General features: G+C 38.1%; 1 protein-coding gene across 1 annotated transcript in view; it reads right to left on the bottom strand.

The window, feature by feature from the left end:
• cabp7a (calcium binding protein 7a) overlaps positions 1-9,312 on the bottom strand; it is a 23,599-nt gene that overhangs the window by 5,917 nt on the left and 8,370 nt on the right. The gene's annotated exons all lie outside the window — the stretch shown is intronic.

Genomic DNA, 9,312 nt, shown 5'->3' with positions numbered 1-9,312 from the left:
AAAAAAAAAAAAAAACCTTGAACACAACGCAATGAGATCAGGATAAACTGTAAGGGCAGTAGTCTCTGCCTTGTATTTTGATAGGGATGATTTAAACTTATTAAATAACAGAAGGTTGTTGTTTTTTTACTATCTAAAAATAGTGTGTAATTCTGCCACACTGAGAGGGAAAACAGAGACATTCTGGTAAATGCTTTCTGCCAATTCTTTAATAAATGACAGTCAGGTTGAAATGAGATTGGAAACTACCAATGGACCAGCAACTCAAAAATACTGTAAAACTTCTCTGTGTAAGGAATGGATGAAATAAATCAGATGAAATAAAATCACTCACTGTAATGTGAAGGAATTGCTACAGTAAAAGTGATGAGCTGATTTTAAACTAGCTCCACAGCACAAACACATACTTATCATTTTGTTAGAAATCTAATTATTGTGGGGTCCAAAGAGACTTGAGATGTTTTTGTCAAACCATTTGGCAGTCCAAATTTAAAACATCTGTTGGATGTGTGGCTTTTTTGTATTTGAGTCTCTTAACAAATGATCAGTTACAGTTTGTATCCAAATGTATGCACTCTCTGTCATCAGTTGAAGAAAAACTACAAATTCAAGTCACATTAAAACCAAACCTCAATTGTAGTATGTTTGGAGCTGTTTCTGTGGAGGAGGAGCTTACCGATTAGACAAAAAAAAAAAAATCTTATAAATTCAATACCTTGGATCATGAGACTACAAATTGTTAAGAGCCAGTCTGGATTTCAGGCTGTAGCCATGGAGTTTGAACAGCATGGGCCTTTATGAGGCAGGGATGGTCTAACAATGAGATCTTATCAAGATACATCATGGGAATAAGCATTGCTTAAAATACTTTCCCTTCCTCTTTTTGTACGTAGAGCTTCGAGTCCCCAAGCTGTCTAGTTATTTTTTCAGTATTACTAAGAATATTTAGTTGTCACTATAGCTCAGAGTTTCTTGTTCTAAAATCAGTGTTCATTGGTTTATTTTCTCTTTTGACAATTTAAATCTTTTCATTGAAGGAGAGCTGCATTTCAGTTTATGTTTTCACTGTGTATGAACCTGAAACTAGAACAGAGGTCTTTTATTTTTCATTTATCATTGAAGGGTGACTTATTGTAAATCCCAATTCTATATTTCTGTTTGGGTTTCTTGCAGCCTTGCATTATCGCAGTTCCGAATAATCCTTAATCTTATACCATCCCTTGGTATATTCAATTCATCCACTGTCTGAAATGACCTGTTTTAGCTAACCTCGCTTTACTACCCCTTTGAGCCGGTTATCGTCTCACTGGCTGGCCCTCACATACAGAAGGTTTGAACTACATGTTGGCTGGTATGACTAGAGTAAGGATATCCCCTTCCCACATAGCAAAATTGGTATGGCCCGGATCTGGCCCACACAATGTGCTTACACATGGCCCACGTACGGCAAAGAATGACGGCCCTTTGGTGGCCCAGATCTGGTTTGCCAGATGTGAAATGCAGACTGGAGGAGCCAGGGATCGAACCACTAACCTTGCGATCAGTAGGGGATCTGCTCTACCGCCTGAGCTACAGCCACCCAGTGGTAAACATGAGTAAACCTCACTAGGTTTTGGATAAAGTGTACACTCACAAACCTGTCAAACCTGCATTTGAAACGTTGGCTACCATAGCAGTACAGTATTGCCACATGTCATGTGGATCTTCTAACTAAAATAGGAAAATAGGAACATAAATAGCGCCATCATTGCCAGACCTGGCATACATCCGGTTGACATACACTCTGCCATGACACCAGTCAGTCAGAAGTGCCAGCTTGATGGCAGATTCGGGCCAGACCTGTTTTCTATGATCCACATGACATGTTGCAATACTATACTGCTATGCCACATAACCCAAACCACAATCAAGTCAGATATTGCATGCCATCACATAAACAGTGCTATCATTGCCAGACCTGGCGCACATCTGGTTGACATACACTCTGCCATGATACCAGTCAGTCCGAAGTGCCAGCTTGATGCCAGATCCGGGCCAGACCTGTTTTCTATGGGCCTAGGCCACATGAACGAAACCACAATCGAGCCAGATATGGCATGCCATCACATAGACAGTGCCATCTATGTCAGGCCTGGCCTATATCTGGATGACATACGTTTTGCCAGAAGTCAGCCAGCAGTGCCGGCTTGATACCAGATCCGGGCCAGACCTCCTTGCTATGTGGGTCTCAAGGATATCCCGTCCCCTCTTACATGAATCACATGCAGATTCATGTAATCCAAAGCTTGAGTATTTGGCTCATAGAAATGATGTGTACACAAAATGACCTTATCATGCAATATTTTTCATATATTTGCCATTTCAAATGTAATTATAAATTAATTTTAATATAATATTATGATTTTAACATGAGCATCCACTACTTTAACACTGTACAAATACAAATACATGATCAAAAAGCTACCATTTCTTCTGATTTTTATGATTTTGGCGTACAAAATCTCTGCCTTTTCCTGGTTAATGAAACCATCCCAGTCTGTTGGATCCTCCACTGTGAGTGTTTGGGTTTTAGTGTTTAGAGTAGCAGACGACATACAAGTAGGAGCTGATGAGTCCCTTAGTTTTTAATCATTTCTTTTGATGTTTTTATAATGTTAACATATCAAATCTCACATCCACTGACCAGTATTAACAACAACAACAATGATAATAATTATAAAAATAACAATAATAATAATTATTAGTTTGATGGTGTCATGATCCTGGGCCATGTTGACCCAGCATTCTTCGTTTTTGTGTGTTTTGTATTTTGTTCCTTATTTATGCCTCGGTTCCTAGGTTGTTCTGTTAAGATGTTCCTTATTTGATTTCCCCTTGTGACTTTACCCCGTGTGCCCCTCTGTGTATTGCTGAGTCCTCCCCTCCTTGTGTTTTATTCCATGTTCCCCCAGCCCGGTATGTCTGTGCTCTCCCCGTGCTTTCTCTCTCCTCCTGTCTGCACCTCTGTGCCCTTCCTGTTTTACTTTGACAGTCTCCCGCCAGTGTTGTGTTTACTCTTGCCGTGTCTCGTTATGATTATCAGTGTCACCTGTGTTCCCCCATTTCCCTCGTTAACCCTCTGTGTATTTATGTCCGCGTCTCTCTCAGTTCTGCGTCGTGTTCTCCCTTATTCATGGCTGTGTGTTATAGTTTCCCAGTTTAGTTTGCATGGTTTTGCTCTCCAGCAATAAAGCTGTGAATTTTGAGTTCATTCCTGCCTCCGTGAGTTTGCGATTGGGTCCCCATCCTGCCTGCACACTGCCGCATTATGACAGATAGTGTTCAAATTAAGTGCAGCTGAGGCTGAGGTACTTTAAGTGTTTTTTTTCCCCCATCACAGACAACTAGAAATCCACACTACAACAGTAAGAAATCAGAGTAATGTGTGTGTGTGGTTTTTTTTTCTTTTGTTTTTAGTATTATTTTTACAGCACTTACTTTAATAAACATAAACTAACAAACTCGACAGCAAAGGGCATTAAGTGTTGCAACTACTCTGTGTCAGCAGAAAGCTTCTTCTAAACTTTGAAACCTTGAGTTCAATCACTATGGGAAATCTTTCAGCAGTTAATTGCTCCTCTTTGCCCCACTGCATATTTCCCTTCATTCTCCACTTGTTTACCTTTCACGAGGGACTGAATCCCTTAATTTATGCAACAACATCCACGACAGAGTCACCTACAATTTGAAACTTGTCACATCCTCGTCTTACAAGCCTGATTAGCACACAAGAGCAGAGCTGGGGATGAATCTTAAAGAGACAATACATAGTGCTCAGGAAATCACATGTCAGATTGGCAGTATTTGTAATTCGTTTGTTGAGATGAAATGTACCACTAAAGACCGATGTGATAGCATCAGCTACACAGGGGTAAGTCAGTCCATTTTTTCACTTTATTAGTTTGCTTTTCTTCATTAATATAATTCATTAATCATTTGGTTAAACCTAACACTGATATTATGAGGCGCGCACATAGTAGCATTGTGTGGTTTCTCTAAAATGTTTTGTTATATTAATTATGTTTCTCTTTCTTTGAGTTACCTGGGTTTGGGCGGTGGCTGTTTCCTGTCTGGGCAAAAGGCGTGGCTGAGCACTCTGGGAACAACATGCCTGCTCAGCAGGACCAACCATGGGCTTACCAGGAGCAGGGGTGTTTTAGGTTTAGTTAGGTTATTCTGTGCTTAGTTAATATTAGTGTGTTTTTGTTTTCCCCCCTATTGTGTGTAAATGGTTTGGCCAAATCATTATAAAAGCTACCCTCATGTGTCTTTGTAATTAGGTCAGTTTGTGAGTTAAGTTGTGTCTCACTTTGTTTTGTTTAAGTTTCTGGAAATTACTTTTTGTAAAGTTATATTTAGTTGACCTCTTTTATGGGCCTGCTAAGTATGTTTTTGAATTTTGTTAATTTTGGACTTTTTGAGGGTTAAAATAAAGAAAACCCTTTTTGAAGATACTTTTTTGCCTGTTTCCTCTTTGCTTTGACTGCTTGGTCCCTCACAACTGATGATAAATCTCATGCGGACTTTGTAATAAGATTCAGGAACATTTAAATTCCCCACACGTCTGAGGAAGTTTTAGATCAGGTCAGAATAAAGACAAAGATAATTTAGGTGTGTAAATAAGAAAAATGTTGAGTAGGTTAGGAATGAATAATGGAAACAATAAGTGAATGCTGCTACTAAATAATACATAACCTGTCTCTATTATATGATTTAGTTCCAATAAAAGCTTTCTGGGTAAGGAAAATAAAATTGTTTTTTTAAAATACTTTTCAGCTTGCAGCCAGTAGCTGCCGTTAAATTACTGAACTCTAATGCTAAACGAGTGTACATCATTTGAAGCAGGGTAATGAATAGACAAGCCTAAGGTAATATCGACAGTGTGACAGTACAACAAATTTCTCAGCAGAAAAAACCCCCATAAAATGTCAGTGATGGTAGAAAAGAGCATATAATTGTGCTGTACTGTATAGTAGTAAATCCAGGAAATAGTCTGTTACAATCAAGTAAATGCATAGGATAGAAAAGAAACTGCACGAAGGGGACAAGGCTACTTAAAAATCATGTTTTTCAACAGATTACGTCTGGATATGCAATTTATAAAGCTAAGTCTGGTGACATTCACAGCAGCTGTTTTGACATCCATTTCCACTGCAAAATGTCTAACTGAAGATATATTCTGAATCACCGAGAGCCTCCAGCTGTGTTTTTTCCTTCACTGGGTATGATGTTATTGTTTATAGAAAAAATAATAGCTCAGTATCCACCTGAGGACCCTGCTCCATCTGTTTACTTTAGAAAGAGGGGCTTTCCAGCAGACACTTGCTGCTAAAACATGTTGGTGCCTCGCAGGAAGCAAGCACATTCTCAAATGAGGTGCCAAAACTGTTTTTGCAAATGATCTCCTTCATGAAAGCCTTTTCATGGATTAAAGGCCAAAGTAGCAGTGTTACTATTAGTAGTTATAGTGTATCATTATATTTGTTATTTAAAAATAACCTGTTGGAGGATGATTTTATGTGGTGACAAACATCATTTACAGAATACTGAAACTGTTGTGTTGTACAGGCTTGAAATATAATGAATGGATTATCGTGTCCTGTGAGATACATGAGCATAATGCTGGAAAATTTAGAGTTAGTTCAAATATTTTATCAAAACCACTTGGTTCCACATGAAACTAGGCCAGAGTGCTACTTGAATGAAGTAACAAATCTCTGAAGTAAAGAAGACCATGTGTAATCTCCATAGGCTGACTAGGCTGACTAATCAGTCTCTAAAATAATTAATTTTTCTATTCTTGACCACATTCTATCCAGATAAATAAATTCTCAAAGAGATAGCACTATATCTTAATTTTACCCAGAAGATACAGCTTTATTCTTTCTTTTTAATTTTATTCTTTTGCCCAAAATGGACTGGATTCATATGTATTATGTACTAACTGTACTGTAAAGAAGACACTCTCTCTATAACAATAATTAAAAAAAAGAAAAATCAATTAACTCATTCACTGCCAGCCATTGGCAGTGAATGAGTTAAACCCATTGACTCATACACTGCAATTGACGGCTATAGACGTCAATGGCAGTGAATGAGTTAATTAAATTGCACTGCACACTAATCAAAGAGACAAATACTTGTTTAAGTTGAGTATAAGAGGTTTTAAATGCTCAGCCTAGCTAGCCTTTAAAATGGCATCATTGTCTCTGGGCACCAGTGCCAGAGGGCATTTTTAATGGGAAGATGCAGAAGATCGTGAAAGCTACCGAGCCAGAAGCTTGTCCTTACATTCACTCACTTGTACCTAGTCATGTTAACAAAATTCATAAGAAAGCAGCTTTCTGAAATCAGCATATCCTCCTGAGAACTGAGAAAAAAGAACCTTCCCAATGAACTTTTTTGGGATTTCCTGCCTCTTTGGAGGCCACATGAAATATCAATTGAAAGCCCAGGATGTCCTCTATTTAGTACATCAGGATTTTGTAAGGTCGCTCATATAAGTCAAAAGATATAGACCAAAAACAGAGGGCATAAATGAATAGGCTGGTTCTCAGGATATGCATAATAAATTTTGAAGATTTAAAAATGAGAAAAAGTTGTTTGTTAATGTCAAATTTGACTTGTTAAAAAATCGACCAGAGGCCGTACAAGTGACAAGCAGTTCCCTTTAAAATGCTATGTTTTTACAATCCCAGCTCAGAAAAACTTGGGAAACTGCATAAAATGTAAATAAATGAAGAGAACATATCAAATTTATGAACTGAGAAACTGTTCTGTATTAAGAAATTTTGAATTTGATGGCAGTAACAAATCTCAAAATGCTGGGATGGGACAATAAAAGGCTTGTACACAGGTCTAAATAAAAGCAGCTGTAGGAACTTTTTGCAACTCATTAGATTCTGAATCGCAACAAGTCAGTAACATGACAGGATACGAAAAGGAGCATCTTAGAGGCAGAGTTTCTCAGAAAATGGGCAGATGTTCAACTATCTGCAAAATATATATCTATATTTCTACAAAGTGTGAAACATTGTTCCTCAACATAAACTGTTAATATCTCACCATTAACAGTTTAAAGTATCATCAAAGACTATTAGAATCTAGAAATTTCTGTTCACAAGAGACAAAGCCTAAAATTAATAGTGGATGCCTGTGATCTTCAGGGCCTCAGGTGGCACTGCAGGAATGATTTTGTCATGGACTCAGGGACATGTATGTGAACACAGTTCACCATGCTATCCACAAATGTAGGTTAAATGCTATGATGCAAAGAAATGGGTGTATATGAATATGATCCAGAAACACCACAGTCTTTTCTGGGCTGATCTCATTTAAAATTGGAGGCAAAGTGGAAACCTGTTCTTTGGTCAGACAAATCTAAATTTAAAATTCTATTTGGAAAATATGGTCATCACATTTTCTTCACTAAAGAGGAAAGAGACCACCTGACATGTTATCAGGTCCCTGCATATCTGATGGTATGGGTTGTGTATTATTGCTTATGGAAGATGCTCACACACATTGAAAAGCACAATAAATGTTGAATGGTTTTAGAGCAACACATACCCCCGTAAAATATTAGGGTCTGGGTGATGAACCGGCTTGCAAGCGCTCGAGACCTTTCACCAGCTGAAAACATTTGGCACATCATAAAATGAAAAACACTACAAAGGAGACCCAGGACTGCGGAGCAGCTAAATTCACAACATTCCTCTCCTAGAAGTCCAACAACTATCCTGCAGACTGTTGTTAAAACAAGATGGGATGCTATACATGGATAAATACGTCGCTGTCCCAACTTTTTTGAACCATTCAAGTGTGCCAGTTTAAAAATGTGATGTTTTCTACATTCTTTTGTGAATAAAATATGGGTTTACCATTGAATTGTGTTTATTTATATTTTACACTGCATCCCAAAAGTTTTTATTTTTGCTTCCAGCCTTTTAAATTCCGACTAATGTAATTTTCAGCTTCTGCCTTATTAATATACATCATTTAATCGATTTTTTTCTTTTTAAAGCTGCTTCTTCAGCTCTGTTTCTGGGACCATAGCTTGACCAGGGAAGTGGGAATATTTTCGCTGAAAGCATGTGATATTTGCTTTGATGTACAGAGGTGCTTGTTGGCCTTCAGATGCAATGCCACATAGTCCCCTGTGGTGTGATCTGACATAGGATGAAACCTCAAGTTAAGCTCAGCGGCTGAAAGAGCCAAGCTTCTAAAGCAGAACACCCACAAGAGAAAGGTGCAGTGCACTCCCTTTTGCACTACGCTCCCTGTATACTGCTGTTTATCAGTGAATTGAGCTGCATCCTTGCAGCAGCACGGAGTTGCTAAACAGTCTGTACACAGCTCTAAACAAAGTGAGGAACCACTTAGAAGTGGAGCTTATTCATGCATATAAATGGAAAAGGCTCGACAAGGCTCGCAAGTTCCACTTTCTCTGCAGTGTTTTCCTTTAAGCAACACTTGGACTTTTTCTTTGACAGGTAAAAGTTAATTAAGTAACATTAATGTCTAATTTATTTTAGTACTAACAAGTTAAGAAATTGATATTAAGAGTTGCTATTCTACAGATCTAATATGAGATAAATGGGCCAAAAATAAAGATTAGTTTCCCCCCTTTGTTTTTTGCTTTTATCCTGTCACACATATTATAGTTTAATACTAACCAAATACACAGCATATTAACCCCTTAGCAGTCCAATTAGTCCCCTAAACCATCCAATGTACCGTGGGCGGTACGTCCGACTGCTAACAGGTTAACATATTAAAGTGCTAAGACAGAAAAAAAATCAGAAAATAGATTAAACAATGAAAATATTTACTTGAGAGTTTTGAGTGTTTTGGTTTTTAACCATTTTCAGGATAAATTTAGCTTCACTTAAAACTTTTGCCAACTACACATGGTGTTTTTTTGAGCAGACTAATGCCAGGGCTTTTGTAACAGCAACGCATCCGTGAACCTAATCCAGGGCTTGTTTTTCAGAGCCAGGGATCCTCTTTGCCTCATTCAGACCTGCATCTGCTTAGGGCTGCTTTGGATCGGTAATTGAAGCACACCCACTCTTTATGTGAGACCTTATCACTGTGAGAAAAACACTGCTCTGCTCTGTGTGTGCAAACCTTGGGTGACTATTTTTAAACACTCATAGCAACCTTAATCCATCTTTAGCTGGATATGGGCTGACTTGGACATCCAAAAGATTTAAATATTACCATAACAGGCTTCTAATAAGGCTCTTGGGGATTTAAAAGGAGTATATGGTG

Source organism: Pundamilia nyererei, unplaced genomic scaffold (assembly GCF_000239375.1).
Source record: "Pundamilia nyererei isolate P.nyererei 1_Seehausen unplaced genomic scaffold, PunNye1.0 scaffold00127, whole genome shotgun sequence".
In the NCBI taxonomy this organism is placed as follows: domain Eukaryota; kingdom Metazoa; phylum Chordata; class Actinopteri; order Cichliformes; family Cichlidae; genus Pundamilia; species Pundamilia nyererei.
Note: the sequence above shows the minus strand (reverse complement) of the source record. Positions and strands in the feature narration are given on the sequence as shown.